Consider the following 15,414-nt stretch of genomic DNA (forward strand, 5'->3'; position numbering starts at 1 on the left):
TTATTCTACTGTTGCAATCTACTGCAAAGATAGCCTGCAGAGTTCTGCCCTACTATCTAGGTCTGTACCCAAACAATTTGAACTTCTACTTTTAAAAATCCACCTCTCTAAAAACAAGTCTCTCACCGTTGCCGCCTGCTATAGACCACCCTCTGCCCCCAGCTGTGCTCTGGACACCATATGTGAACTGATTGCCACCCATCTATCTTCAGAGCTTGTGCTGCTAGGTGACCTAAACTGGAACATGCTTAGCACCCCAGCCATCCTACAATCTAAGCTTGATGCCCTCAATCTCACACAAATGATCAATGAACCTACCAGATACCACCCCAAAGCCGTAAACACGGGCACCCTCATAGATATCATCCTAACCAACTTGCCCTCTAAATACACCTCTGCTGTTTTCAACCAAGATCTCAGCGATCACTGCCTCATTGCCTGCATCCGTAATGGGTCAGCGGTCAAACGACCTCCACTCATCACTGTCAAACGCTCCCTGAAACACTTCAGCGAGCAGGCCTTTCTAATCGACCTGGCCGGGGTATCCTGGAAGGATATTGATCTCATCCCGTCAGTAGAGGATGCCTGGTTATTTAAAAAAATGCCTTCCTCACCATCTTAAATAAGCATGTCCCATTCAAGAAATTTAGAACCAGGAACAGATATAGCCCTTGGTTCTCTCCAGACCTGACTGCCCTCGACCAGCACATAAACATCCTATGGCGTTCGACATTCAGAGACTTGTACCGAAGCCATGCGTGCGTTGTCTCGGCTGTGTTTTTAGGGTCATTGTCCTGTTGGAAGTTGAACCTTCGCCCCACTCAGAGGTCCTGAGTGCTCTGGAGCATGTTTTCATCAAGGATCTCTCTGTACTTTGCTCCGTTCGTCTTTCCCTTTATCCTGGCTAGTCTCCCTGTCCCTGCTGCTGAAAAACATCCCCGCAGCATGACGCTACCACCACGCTTCACTGTAGAGATGGTGCCAGGTTTCCTCCAGATGTGACGCTTGGAATTCAGGCCAAAGACTTCAATCTTGGTTTCATCAAACCAGAGGATCTTGTTTCTCATGGTCTGAGAGTCTTTAATTGCCTTTTGGCAAACTCCAAGTGGGCTGTCATGTGCCTATTACTTAAGAGTGGCTTCCATCTGGCAACACTACCACAAAGGCCTGATTGGTTGAGTGCTGCAGAGATGGTTGTCCTTCTGGAAGGTTATCCCATCTTCACAGAGGAACTCTGGAGCACTGTCAAAGTGACCATCGAGTTCTTGGTCACCTCCCTGACCAAGGCCCTTCTCCCCCGATTGCTCAGTTTAGCCGGGCAACCAGCTCTAAAAACAATCTAGGTGGTTCCTATACTATTAGTCCATCAGTCTCTATACTATTAGTCCATCAGGCTCTAGTCCATCCGTCTCTAGGTCATCAGTCTCTAGTCCATAAGTCTCTAGTCCATCAGTCTCTATACTATTAGTCCATCAGTCTCTATACTATTAGTCCGTTAGTCTCTATACTATTAGTCCATCAGTCTCTATACTATTAGTCCATCGGGCTCTAGTCCATCAGTCTCTAGTCCATCAGTCTCTATACTGTTAGTCCACCAGTCTCTAGTGCATCAGTCTCTAGTCCATCAGTCTCTATACTGTTAGTCCATCAGTCTCTATACTATTAGTTTCTATACTATTAGTCCATCAGGCTCTATACTATTAGTCCGTCAGTCTCTATACTATTAGTCCATCAGTCTCTATACTATTAGTCCATCAGTCTCTATACTATTAGTCCGGCAGTCTCTAGTCCATCAGTCTCTAGTTCACCGGTCTCTATACTATTAGTCCGTCAGTCTCTATACTATTAGTCTCTATACTATTAGTCCGTCAGTCTCTATACTATTGGTTTCTATACTATTAGTCTGTCAGTCTCTATACTATTAGTTTATCAGTCTCTATACTATTAGCTTCTATACTATTAGTCCATCAGTCTCTATACTATTAGTCTGTCAGTCTATATACTATTAGTTCATCAGTCTCTATACTATTAGTCTCTATACTATTAGTCCGTCAGTCTCTATACTATTAGTTTCTATACTATTAGTCCATCAATCTGTCAGCAGGGAGTAACAGTTACCTAACGTCTCTGTCTTGTCTGTCAGCAGGGAGTAACAGTTACCTAACGTCTCTGTCCTGTCTGTCAGCAGGGAGTAACAGTTACCTAACGTCTCTGTCCTGTCTGTCAGCAGGGAGTAACAGTTACCTAACGTCTCTGTCTTGTCTGTCAGCAGGGAGTAACAGTTACCTAACGTCTCTGTCCTGTCTTGTCTGTCAGCAGGGAGTAACAGTTACCTACGGTCTCTGTCCTGTCTGTCAGCAGGGAGTAACAGTTACCTAACGTCTCTGTCCTGTCTTGTCTGTCAGCAGGGAGTAACAGTTACCTAACGTCTCTGTCCTGTCTTGTCTGTCAGCAGGGAGTAACAGTTACCTAATGTCTCTGTCCTGTCTTGTCTGTCAGCAGGGAGTAACAGTTACCTAACGTCTCTGTCCTGTCTGTCAGCAGGGAGTAACAGTTACCTAACGTCTCTGTTCTGTCTGTCAGCAGGGAGTAACAGTTACCTAACGTCTCTGTCTTGTCTGTCAGCAGGGAGTAACAGTTACCTAACGTCTCTGTCTTGTCTTGTCTGTCAGCAGGGAGTAACAGTTACCTAACGTCTCTGTCCTGTCCTGTCTGTCAGCAGGGAGTAACAGTTACCTAACGTCTCTGTCCTGTCCTGTCTGTCAGCAGGGAGTAACAGTTACCTAACGTCTCTGTCTTGTCTGTCAGCAGGGAGTAACAGTTACCTAACGTCTCTGTCCTGTCTTGTCTGTCAGCAGGGAGTAACAGTTACCTAACGTCTCTGTCCTGTCTGTCAGCAGGGAGTAACAGTTACCTAACGTCTCTGTCCTGTCTGTCAGCAGGGAATAACAGTTACCTACGGTCTCTGTCTTGTCTTGTCTGTCAGCAGGGAGTAACAGTTACCTACGGTCTCTGTCCTGTCTGTCAGCAGGGAGTAACAGTTACCTACGGTCTCTGTCCTGTCTGTCAGCAGGGAGTAACAGTTACCTACGGTCTCTGTCCTGTCCTGTCTGTCAGCAGGGAGTAACAGTTACCTAACGTCTCTGTCCTGTCTGTCAGCAGGGAGTAACAGTTACCTAACGTCTCTGTCTTGTCTTGTCTGTCAGCAGGGAGTAACAGTTACCTAACGTCTCTGTCCTGTCTTGTCTGTCAGCAGGGAGTAACAGTTACCTAACGTCTCTGTCCTGTCTGTCAGCAGGGAGTAACAGTTACCTAACGTCTCTGTCTTGTCTGTCAGCAGGGAGTAACCGTTACCTAACGTCTCTGTCCTGTCTGTCAGCAGGGAGTAACAGTTACCTAACGTCTCTGTCCTGTCTGTCAGCAGGGAGTAACAGTTACCTAACGTCTCTGTCCTGTCTGTCAGCAGGGAGTAACAGTTACCTAACGTCACTGTCCTGTCTTGTCTGTCAGCAGGGAGTAACAGTTACCTAACGTCTCTGTCCTGTCTGTCAGCAGGGAGTAACAGTTACCTAACGTCTCTGTCTTGTCTGTCAGCAGGGAGTAACCGTTACCTAACGTCTCTGTCCTGTCTGTCAGCAGGGAGTAACAGTTACCTAACGTCTCTGTCCTGTCTGTCAGCAGGGAGTAACAGTTACCTAACGTCTCTGTCCTGTCTGTCAGCAGGGAGTAACAGTTACCTAACGTCACTGTCCTGTCTTGTCTGTCAGCAGGGAGTAACAGTTACCTAACGTCTCTGTCTTGTCTGTCAGCAGGGATCTGAGAAGCCTCTTTCTTCTGCTGTCCTCTACGGCCATACTACCATGAGCACTTCTACTCCATCCACAGGTACGTCTTTATGCTAAGGAATACACACACGCACACACTCTCTCTGTCAGACCTCTAGGGCTCTCTCTGTCAGACATCTAGGACTCTCTCTGTCAGACATCTAGGACTCTCTCTGTCAGACCTCTAGGGCTCTCTCTGTCAGACATATAGGACTCTCTCTGTCAGACATCTAGGACTCTCTCTGTCAGACCTCTAGGGCTCTCTCTGTCAGACCTCTAGGGCTCTCTCTGTCAGACATCTAGGACTCTCTCTGTCAGACATCTAGGACTCTCTCTGTCAGACCTCTAGGGCTCTCTCTGTCAGACATATAGGACTCTCTCTGTCAGACATCTAGGACTCTCTCTGTCAGACATCTAGGACTCTCTCTGTCAGAAATCTAGGGCTCTCTCTGTCAGACATCTAGGACTCTCTCTGTCAGACATCTAGGACTCTGTGTGAGTTAGTGAGTTGAGACTGTTTACTGTGTGAGTTGAGACTGTTTGCTGTGTGAGTTAGTGAGTTGAGACTGTTTGCTGTATGAGCTAGTGAGTTGAGACTGTTTGCTGTGTGAGTTAGTGAGTTGAGACTGTTTGCTGTGTGAGTTAGTGAGTTGAGACTGTTTGATGTGGGAGTTAGTGAGTTGAGACTGTTTGCTGTGTGAGTTAGTGAGTTGAGACTGTTTGCTGTGTGAGTTGAGACTTTGCTGTGTGAGTTAGTGAGTTGAGACTGTTTACTGTATGAGTTAGTGAGTTGAGACCGTTTGCTGTGTGAGTTAGTTGAGTTGAGACTGTTTGCTGTGTGAGTTAGTGAGTTCAGACTGTTTGCTGTGTGAGTTAGTGAGTTGAGACTGTTTGCTGTGTGAGTTAGTGAGTTCAGACTGTTTGCTGTGTGAGTTAGTGAGTTGAGACTGTTTGCTGTGTGAGTTAGTGAGTTCAGACTGTTTGCTGTGTGAGTTAGTGAGTTGAGACTGTTTTCTGTGTGAGTTGAGACTGTTTGCTGTGTGAGTTAGTGAGTTCAGACTATTTGCTGTGAGTTAGTGAGTTCAGACTGTTTGCTGTGTGAGTTAGTGAGTTCAGACTGTTTGCTGTGTGAGTTAGTGAGTTCAGACTGTTTGCTGTGTGAGTTAGTGAGTTCAGACTGTTTGCTGTGTGAGTTAGTGAGTTCAGACTGTTTGCTGTGTGAGTTAGTGAGTTCAGACTGTTTGCTGTGTGAGTTAGTGAGTTGAGACTGTTTGCTGTGTGAGTTAGTGAGTTCAGACTGTTTGCTGTGTGAGTTAGTGAGTTCAGACTGTTTGCTGTGTGAGTTAGTGAGTTCAGACTGTTTGCTGTGTGAGTTAGTGAGTTCAGACTGTTTGCTGTGTGAGTTAGTGAGTTCAGACTGTTTGCTGTGTGAGTTAGTGAGTTCAGACTGTTTGCTGTGTGAGTTAGTGAGTTGAGACTGTTTGCTGTGTGAGTTAGTGAGTTCAGACTGTTTGCTGTGTGAGTTAGTGAGTTGAGACTGTTTGCTGTGTGAGTTAGTGAGTTCAGACTGTTTGCTGTGTGAGTTAGTGAGTTGAGACTGTTTTCTGTGTGAGTTGAGACTGTTTGCTGTGTGAGTTAGTGAGTTCAGACTATTTGCTGTGAGTTAGTGAGTTCAGACTGTTTGCTGTGTGAGTTAGTGAGTTCAGACTGTTTGCTGTGTGAGTTAGTGAGTTCAGACTGTTTGCTGTGTGAGTTAGTGAGTTCAGACTGTTTGCTGTGTGAGTTAGTGAGTTCAGACTGTTTGCTGTGTGAGTTAGTGAGTTCAGACTGTTTGCTGTGTGAGTTAGTGAGTTGAGACTGTTTGCTGTGTGAGTTAGTGAGTTCAGACTGTTTGCTGTGTGAGTTAGTGAGTTCAGACTGTTTGCTGTGTGAGTTAGTGAGTTCAGACTGTTTGCTGTGTGAGTTAGTGAGTTCAGACTGTTTGCTGTGTGAGTTAGTGAGTTCAGACTGTTTGCTGTGTGAGTTAGTGAGTTCAGACTGTTTGCTGTGTGAGTTAGTGAGTTCAGACTGTTTGCTGTGTGAGTTAGTGAGTTCAGACTGTTTGCTGTGTGAGTTAGTGAGTTCAGACTGTTTGCTGTGTGAGTTAGTGAGTTCAGACTGTTTGCTGTGTGAGTTAGTGAGTTCAGACTGTTTGCTGTGTGAGTTAGTGAGTTCAGACTGTTTGCTTATCATTTGCATGGTGGCACTGTTGACTCGCTAATAAATTAGCTTTGACAGTCTTTACAGACTTGTGGCAGACAGGTTAGTAGCCAGTCTATACACAGACAGGTTAGGAGCCAGTCTATACACAGACAGGTTAGGAGCCAGTCTATACACAGGTAGGTTAGGAGCCAGTCTATACACAGACAGGTTAGGAGCCAGTCTATACACAGGCAGGTTAGGAGCCAGTCTATACACAGACAGGTTAGGAGCCAGTCTATACACAGGTAGGTTAGGAGCCAGTCTATACACAGGTAGGTTAGGAGCCAGTCTATACACAGGTAGGTTAGGAGCCAGTCTATACACAGGCAGGTTAGGAGCCAGTCTATACACAGACAGGTTAGGAGCCAGTCTATACACAGGTAGGTTAGGAGCCAGTCTATACACAGACAGGTTAGGAGCCAGTCTATACACAGCCTGACTGATTATAAATCAGTCTGGTCCCCTGACTGACTGACTGAATATCAGTCTGGACCCCTGACTAACTGTATATCAGTCTGGTCCCCTGACTGACTGCATATCAGTCTGGTCCCCTGACTGATTGCATATCAGTCTGGTCCCCTGACTGAATATCAGTCTGGCTAACTGACTGAATATCAGTCTGGCTAACTGACTGACTGAATATCAGTCTGGTTTCCTGACTGACTGACTGACTGACTGTAAATCATTCCGGTCCCCTGACTGACTGACTGACTGACTCACTGACTGAGTGACTGACTGAATATCAGTCTGGTCCCCTGACTGACTGACTGACTGGCTGAATATCAGTCTGGTCCCCTGACTGACTGACTGACTGAATATCAGTCTGATCCCCTGACTGACTGACTGAATATCAGTCTGGCTAACTGACTGACTGACTGACTGACTGGTTTCCTGACTGATTGACTGAATATCAGTCTGGTCCCCTGACTGACTGACTGAATATCAGTCTGGCTAACTGACTGACTGACTGACTGAATATCAGTCTGGTTTCCTGACTGACTGACTGAATATCAGTCTGGTCCCCTGACTGGCTGGCTGACTGACTGTTTATCATTCTGGTCCCCTGGCTGACAGTATATCATTCTGGACCCCTGACTGACTGTATATCATTCTGGTCCCCTGACTGACTGACTGTATATGAGTCTGGTCTCCTGAATGACTGACTGTATATGAGTCTGGTCCCCTGACTGACTAACTGTATATGAGTCTGGTCCCCTGACTGACTGACTGTATATGAGTCTGGTCCCCTGACTGACTAACTGTATATGAGTCTGGTCCCCTGACTGACTGACTGTATATCATTCTGGTCCCCTGACTGACTGACTATATATGAGTCTGGCCCCCTGACTGACTGTATATCATTCTGGTCCCCTGACTGACTGACTGAATATCAGTCTGGTCTCCTGACTGACTTACTGACTGACTGGCTGTATGAGTCTGGTCCCCTGACTGACTTACTGACTGACTGACTGTATATGAGTCTGGTCCCCTGACTGACTGACTGTATATCATTCTGGTCCCCTGACTGACTGACTGACTGTCTGAATATCAGTCTGGTCGACTGACTGACTGACTGTATATGAGTCTGGTCCCCTGACTGACTGTATATAATTTTGGCCCCCTGACTGACTGAACATCAGTCTGGTTTCCTGACTGACTAACTGACTGTATATGAGTCTGGTCCCCTGACTGACTGACTGTATATCATTCTGGTCCCCTGACTGACTGGCTGACTGACTGTATATGAGTCTGGTCCTCTGACTGACTTACTGACTGTATATGAGTCTGGTCTCCTGACTGACTTACTGACTGACTGGCTGTATGAGTCTGGTCCCCTGACTGACTTACTGACTGACTGACTGACTGTATATGAGTCTGGTCCCCTGACTGACTGACTGTATATCATTCTGGTCCCCTGACTGACTGACTGACTTACTGACTGTATATGAGTCTGGTCCCCTGACTTACTGACTGTATATCATTCTGGTCCCCTGACTGACTGACTGACTGACTGACTTACTGACTGTATATGAGTCTGGTCCCCTGACTGACTGACTGTATATGAGTCTGGTCCCCTGACTGACTGACTGTATATGAGTCTGGTCCCCTGACTGACTGACTGTATATGAGTCTGGTCCCCTGACTGACTGACTGTATATGAGTCTGGTCCCCTGACTGACTGACTGACTGACTGTAGTTCATTCAATGTAATTGTAGAATCCAGTGGGTTCTGGAATCCAGTGTGTTCTAGAATCCAGTGTGTTCTGGTCTTTAATAGTTGATTCTAAGATCTGTATTTGATCATGTATATGTTTTTGCTGTTTGGTCTTTGTTATAGAGCCAAAAAGATTGGAGAAGTGGTTTATACACACATCTCCATTTTGGATAGATAATTATTTGTGTTATTGTTTGTTTTGTGATTTCCGTAGTGTATTTCTGTATTGTTTTAGTGATTCACCATAGTAAAGGGGTGATTCACCATAGTAAAGGGGTAGACTCAGGTTTTCTGGGTCTCTATGTTTTTGGTTGGACAGGTTTCTCAATTTCTTTCTTTCAGACCGGACACGTCGTGTGCGTGAGCGTCGTATAATAAATGTAGAAATCCATGTTATTCAATTATTGCACCCACACTGCTCTGCGTTGCCAAGGGCTACAATAGAACTCCTTTCTATTTCTGACGCAGATCGCGCTGCAAGTCCTGCCTCTCCCATCTCCTCATTGGTTTATAGAAGCAGGTACCCAAAGTGGGTAAAGACGAACTGTTTTGCCGGTAGTCGTGGTAATACAATGAAAGTTTAGATGCGATCACCATATAAGTTAAACGATGAAAAAGCCTGGAAGGAGGAGAGATGACTAGAAACGATTCGGTGGGCCGTTTTATGTGTGGATTAATTGTCGGAGTCGAGGACCTTGTGCATTTCAGGTAAAATAACAACTCAATGTTTATATCCCAGGACAAATTAGCTAGCAACAGCAAGCTAGCTAAATAGGACAAAAGAACGTTAGCTAGCAAGTGAAAGCTAACTAGCTACATTGCCATACATATTTAATGCTTTTCGACCTGTCCCCAAATTAATGTCATTGGTTCAGAGTTTGTTTTGATATTTTAACCTGCGTGTCGTGATCGCATTTGGTGTCGGGGGACAAAATAAATGTATGCACGATGGCGCACGCACGCAGCCGGTTTGGGTTCCGTGTTTTGCGTTCTTCATCAAACCATTTGTCATTGTTGTTCAGTTTCTTCGGTTTTCTATTTGAGATTTTTAGATTTGATAGGGAAGCTGAGAGGTCAAATATACTGTTTAGGTTTACTACTGCCAAGTTTACACCTTCACTATTACAGTGGAACGTTTTGTCCAGGAAGTTGTTTAGGTAGATTTCCACTCTACTTTCCTTCCATCTACAGCATTTCTTAATGTTACTCAGTTCCTTTGGCTTTGGTGCCTCATGGTTGAGTATTGCTCTGTTCAAGTAGACTGTGATTTTGCTTTGATCTGATAGAGGTGTCCGTGGGCTGACTGTGAACGCTCTGAGAGACTCTGGGTTGAGGTCAGTGGGCTGACTGTGAATGCTCTGAGAGACTCTGGGTTGAGGTCAGTGGGCTGACTGTGAATGCTCTGAGAGACTCTGGGTTGAGGTCCGTGGGCTGACTGTGAACACTCTGAGAGACTCTGGGTTGAGGTCAGTGATAAAGTAGTCTACAGTACTACAGCCAAGAGATGAGCTATAGGTGTACCTACCGTAGGAGTCCCCTCGAAGCCTACCATTGACTATATACAGACCCAGCATGCAACAGAGCTATAGGTGTACCTACCGTAGGAGTCCCCTCGAAGCTTACCATTGACTATATACAGACCCAGCGTGCAACAGAGCTGCAGGAGTTGTGACCTGTTTTTGTTGGTTATGTTGTCATAGTTGTGTATTGGGGAGGGAATGCTGTCACCTGCAAGCAGGTGTTTGTCCCCCTGTGTGCTGAGGGTGTCAGGTTCTTGTCCAGTTGTGGCATTTAGGTCGCCACAGACTAGTACATGTCCCTGGGCCTGGAAATGATTGATTTCCCCCTCCAGGATGGAGAAGCTGTCTTCATTAAAGTATGGGGATTCTAGTGGGGGGATATAGGTAGCACACAGGAGGACATTTTTCTCTGTTGAGACCATTTCCTTTTACATTTCTAGACAGATGTAAAATGTTCCTGTTTTGATTAATTTAATGGAGTGAGTTAGGTCTGCTCTATACCAAATTAGCATACCCCCTGAGTCTCTTCCCTGTTTCACACCTGGTAGTTTGGTGGATGGGACTACCAGCTCTCTGTAACCTAGAGGACAACCAGTGGGTCCGTCTACTCTATACCATCCACCTGGTAGTGTGGTGGATGGGACTACCAGCTCTGTGTAACCTAGAGGACAACCAGTGGGTCCATCTCCTCTATACCACCCACCTGGTAGTGTGGTGGATGGGACTACCAGCTCTCTGTAACCTAGAGGACAACCAGTGGGTCCGTCTACTCTATACCACCCACCTGGTAGTGTGGTGGATGGGACTACCAGCTCTCTGTAACCTAGAGGGCAACCAGTGGGTCTGTCTCCTCTATACCATGTTTCATACCTGGTAGTTTGGTGGATCGGACTACCAGTTCTCTGTAACCTAGAGGGCAACCAGTGGGTCCATCTCCTCTATACCACCCACCTGGTAGTGTGGTGGATGGGACTACCAGCTCTCTGTAACCTAGAGGGCAACCAGTGGGTCCGTCTCCTCTATACCACCCACCTGGTAGTGTGGTGGATGGGACTACCAGCTCTCTGTAACCTAGAGGACAACCAGTGGGTCCATCTCCTCTATACCAGGTTTCTTGTAGGATGACAATGTCTGTATTGCCGATTTCTTTGATGAAGTCTGGGTTCCTGCTCTTTAGGCCAAAGGCAGATGACCTCTGACCTTGTATATTCCAGGATGAGATATTAAAGCTTTGTGTTCCATAGTGTCTAGTGTTGTTTTTGTGTGGTTCAGGCCCGGACCATTACAGTAGGTTTGAGCAGAGCAAGTTGAGCATCTGATACATACCTCTTAGGTTGCAGGATGGGGGTTGGGCCTGTTGCGCAGTCTCTCTCTCTCTCTCTCTCTAGTCTCTCTCTCTCTCTCTCTAGTCTCTCTCTCTCTAGTCTCTCTCTATTCTATTAATTAAGTCTCTCTCTAGTCTCTCTCTCTCTCTAGTATCTCTCTAATCTCTCTCTCTCTAATGTCTCTCTCTCTAGTCTCTCTCTCTCTCTATTCTATTAATTAAGTTTCTCTCTAGTCTCTCTCTAGTCTCTCTCTCTCTAGTCTCTCTCTAGTCTCTCTCTGTCTAGTCTCTCTCTAGTCTCTCTCTCTCTAGTCTCTCTCTCTCTAGTCTCTCTCTAGTCTCTCTCCCTCTCTAGTCTCTCTGTCTCTCTAGTATCTCTCTCTCCCTAGTCTCTCTATTCTCTCTCTAGTCTCTCTCTCTCTAGTCTCTCTCTCTCTATCTCTCTCTAGTCTCTCTCTCTCTCTCTCTAGTCTCTCTCTCTATCGCTCTCTAGTCTATCTCTCTGTCTCTCTCTAGTCTCTCTCTCTCTCTATTCTATTAATTAAGTCTCTCTCTAGTCTCTCTCTAGTATTTCTCTCTCTCTAGTCTCTCTCTCTCTCTCTAGTATCTCTCTCTCCCTAGTCTCTCTATTCTCTCTAGTCTCTCTCTCTCTCTAGTCTCTCTCTCTCTCTCTCTAGTCTATCTCTCTGTCTAGTGTCTCTCTATTCTTTCTCTCTCTCTAGTCTCTCTCTCTAGTATCTCTCTCTCCCTAGTCTCTCTATTCTCTCTCTAGTCTCTCTCTCTCTAGTCTCTCTCTCAATTCAATTCAATTCAAGGGCTTTATTGGCATGGGAAACATGTGTTAACATTGCCAAAGCAAGTGAGGTAGATAATATATAAAGTGAAATAAACAATCAAATTAACAGTAAACATCACACATACAGAAGTTTCAAAACAGTAAAGACATTACAAATGTCATATATATATATATATATATACAGTGTTTTAACAATGTACAAATGGTAAAGGACACAAGATAAAATAAATAAGCATAGATATGGGTTGTATTTGCAATGGTGTGTGTTCTTCACTGGTTGCCCTTTTCTCGTGGCAACAGGTCACAAATCTTGCTGCTGTGATGGCACTCTGTGGAATTTCACCCAGTAGATATGGGAGTTTTTCAAAATTGGGTTTGTTTTCGAATTCTTTGTGGATCTGTGTAATCTGAGGGAAATATGTCTCTCTAATATGGTCATACATTGGGCAGGATGTTAGGAAGTGCAGCTCAGTTTCCACCTCATTTTGTGGGCAGTGTGCACATAGCCTGTGTTCTCTTGAGAGCCATGTCTGCCTACGGCGGCCTTTCTCAATAGTAAGGCTATGCTCACTGAGTCTGTACATGGTCAAAGCTTTCCTTAAATTTGGGTCAGTCACAGTGGTCAGGTATCCGGATGTCCTAGCCGTGTCTGAATCCTGGCTTAGGAAGACCACCAAAAACCTTGACATTTCCATCCCTAACTATAACATTTTCCGACAAGATAGAACTGCCAAAGGGGGCGGTGTTGCACTCTACTGCAAAGATAACCTGCAGAGTTCTGTCTTAATATCCAGATCTGTACCCAAACAATTCGAGCTTCTACTTCTAAAAATGAACCTTTCCAGAAACAAGTCTCTCACCGTTGCCGCTTGCTATAGACCACCCTCTGCCCCAGCTATGTCCTCGACACCATATGTGATTTGATTGCCCCCCATCTATCTTCAGAGCTCGTGCCGCTAGGTGACCTAAACTGGGACATGCTTAACACCACGGCCATCCTACAATCTAAGCTTGATGCCCTCAATCTCACACAACTTATCAATGAACCTACCAGATATAACCCCAAATCCGTAAACACTGGCACCCTCATAGATATCATCCTAACTAACTCACCCTCCAAATACACCTCTGCTGTTTTCAACCAAGATCTCAGCGACCATTGCCTCATTGCCTGCATCCGTAATGGGTCTACGAGCAAACGACCACCCCTCATCTCTGTCAAACAGTCCCTAAACACTTCAGTGAGCAGGCCTTTCTAATTGACCTGGCTCGGGTATCCTGGAAGGATATTGACCTCATTCCATCAGTAGAGGATGCCTGGTTTTTCTTTAAAAGTGCTTTCCTCACCATCTTAAATAAGCATGCCCCATTCAAGAAATTTAGAACCAGGAACAGACATAGCCCTTGGTTCACTCCAGACATGACTGCCCTTGACCAGCACAAAAACATCCTGTGGCGTACTGCATTAGCTTCGAATAGCCGTCGTGATATGTATCTTTTCAGGGAAGTTAGGAACCAATATACACAGGCAGTTAGGAAAGCTAAGGCTAGCTTTTTCAAACAGAAATTTACATCCTGTAGTTACCACCGATAAATCCACTGTAATTGAGAATTTCAATAAGCATTTCTCTACAGCTGGCCATGCTTTCCACCTGGCTACCCCTACCCCGGTCAACTGCCCTGCACCCCCCATAGGAACTCGCCCAAGCCTCCCCCATTTCTCCTTCTCCCAAATCCAGATAGCTGATGTTCTGAAAGAACTGCAAAATTGGGACCCCTACAAATCAGCTGGGTTTGACAATCTGAAACCTCTCTTTCTAAAAGTATCTGCCGAAATTGTTGCAATCCCTATTACGAGCCTGACCTAAATCTATCCTACCCTGCCTTTCTAAGGTCTTCGAAAGCCAAGTTAACAAAGAGATTTACCGACCATTTCGAATCCCACCGTACCTTCTCTGCTATGCAATCTGGTTTCAGAGTTGGTTTTGGGTGCACCCCAGCCACGCTCAAGGTCCAGGCTCTGCTGTAGGCCATGTGCTGTGGGGGTTTACTGCCAGGGCCCAGGTCTGACAGTACTGTTCTAGCAGGTCCAGGCTCTGCTGTAGGCCAGGTGCTGTGGGGGTTTACTGCCAGGGCCCAGGTCTGGCAGTACTGCTCTAGCAGGTCCAGGCTCTGCTGTAGGCCAGGTGCTGTGGGGGTTTACTGCCAGGGCCCAGGTCTGGCAGTACTGCTCTAGCAGGTCCAGGCTCTGCTGTAGGCCAGGTGCTGTGGGGGTTTACTGCCAGGGCCTGGGTCTGACAGTACTGCTCTAGCAGGTCCAGGCTCTGCTGTAGGCCATGTGCTGTGGGGGTTTACTGCCAAGGCCCGGGTCTGGCAGTACTGCTCTAGCAGGTCCAGGCTCTGCTGTAGGCCAGGTGCTTTGGGGGTTTACTGCCAGGGCCCAGGTCTGGCACTACTGCTCTAGCAGGTCCAGGCTCTGCTGTAGGCCAGGTGCTGTGGGGGTTTACTGCCAGGGCCCAGGTCTGGCAGTACTGCTCTAGCAGGTCCAGGCTCTGCTGTAGGCCAGCGGCTGTGGGGGTTTACTGCCAGGGCCCGGGTCTGACAGTACTGCTCTAGCAGGTCCAGGCTCTGCTGTAGGCCAGGTGCTGTGGGGGATTACTGCCAGGGCCCGGGTCTGACAGTACTGCTCTAGCAGGTCCAGGCTTTGCTGTAGGCCAGGTGCTGTGGGGGTTTACTGCCAGGGCCCAGGTCTGACAGTACTGCTCTAGCAGGTCCAGGCTCTGCTGTAGGCCAGGTGCTGTGGGGGTTTATTGCCAGGGCCCAGGTCTGGCAGTACTGCTCTAGCAGGTCCAGGCTCTGCTGTATGTGCTGTGGGGGTTTACTGCCGGGTCTGGCAGTACTGCTCTAGCAGGTCCAGGCTCTGCTGTAGGCCATGTGCTGTGGGGGTTTACTGCCAGGTCCGAGGTCTGGCAGTACTGCTCTAGCAGGTCCTGGCTCTGCTGTAGGCCAGGTGCTGTGGGGGTTTACTGCCAGGGCCCAGGTCTGGCAGTACTGCTCTAGCAGGTCCAGGCTCTGCTGTAGGCCAGGTGCTGTGGGGGGGACCAGTTCATCGGAGCTACTCAGATCCCAAGCAGCAAGTGAACACATTTAAAAACAGACTAAATCAACTAGTTACTAACCAACAGAGCAGACAGCATCCCAAATGCCACTCTTTTCCATCCACAGTGCATTACACATTACCTACCTCATTTGCACACACACATGCTGTATATAGATTTTTCTACTGTATTATTGATTGTATGTTTGTTTTACTCCATGTGTAACTCTGTGTTGTATGTGTCAAACTGCTTTGCTTTATCTTGGCCGGGTCACAGTTGTAAATGAGAACTTGTTCTCAGCTAGCCTACCTGGTTAAATAAAGGTGTTCTCAGCTAGCCTACCTGGTTAAATAAAGGTGTTCTCAACTAGCCTACCTGGTTAAATAAAGGTGTTCT

The sequence above is a fragment of the Oncorhynchus kisutch genome, linkage group LG6 (genome assembly GCF_002021735.2).
Source record: "Oncorhynchus kisutch isolate 150728-3 linkage group LG6, Okis_V2, whole genome shotgun sequence".
NCBI lineage: Eukaryota > Metazoa > Chordata > Actinopteri > Salmoniformes > Salmonidae > Oncorhynchus > Oncorhynchus kisutch.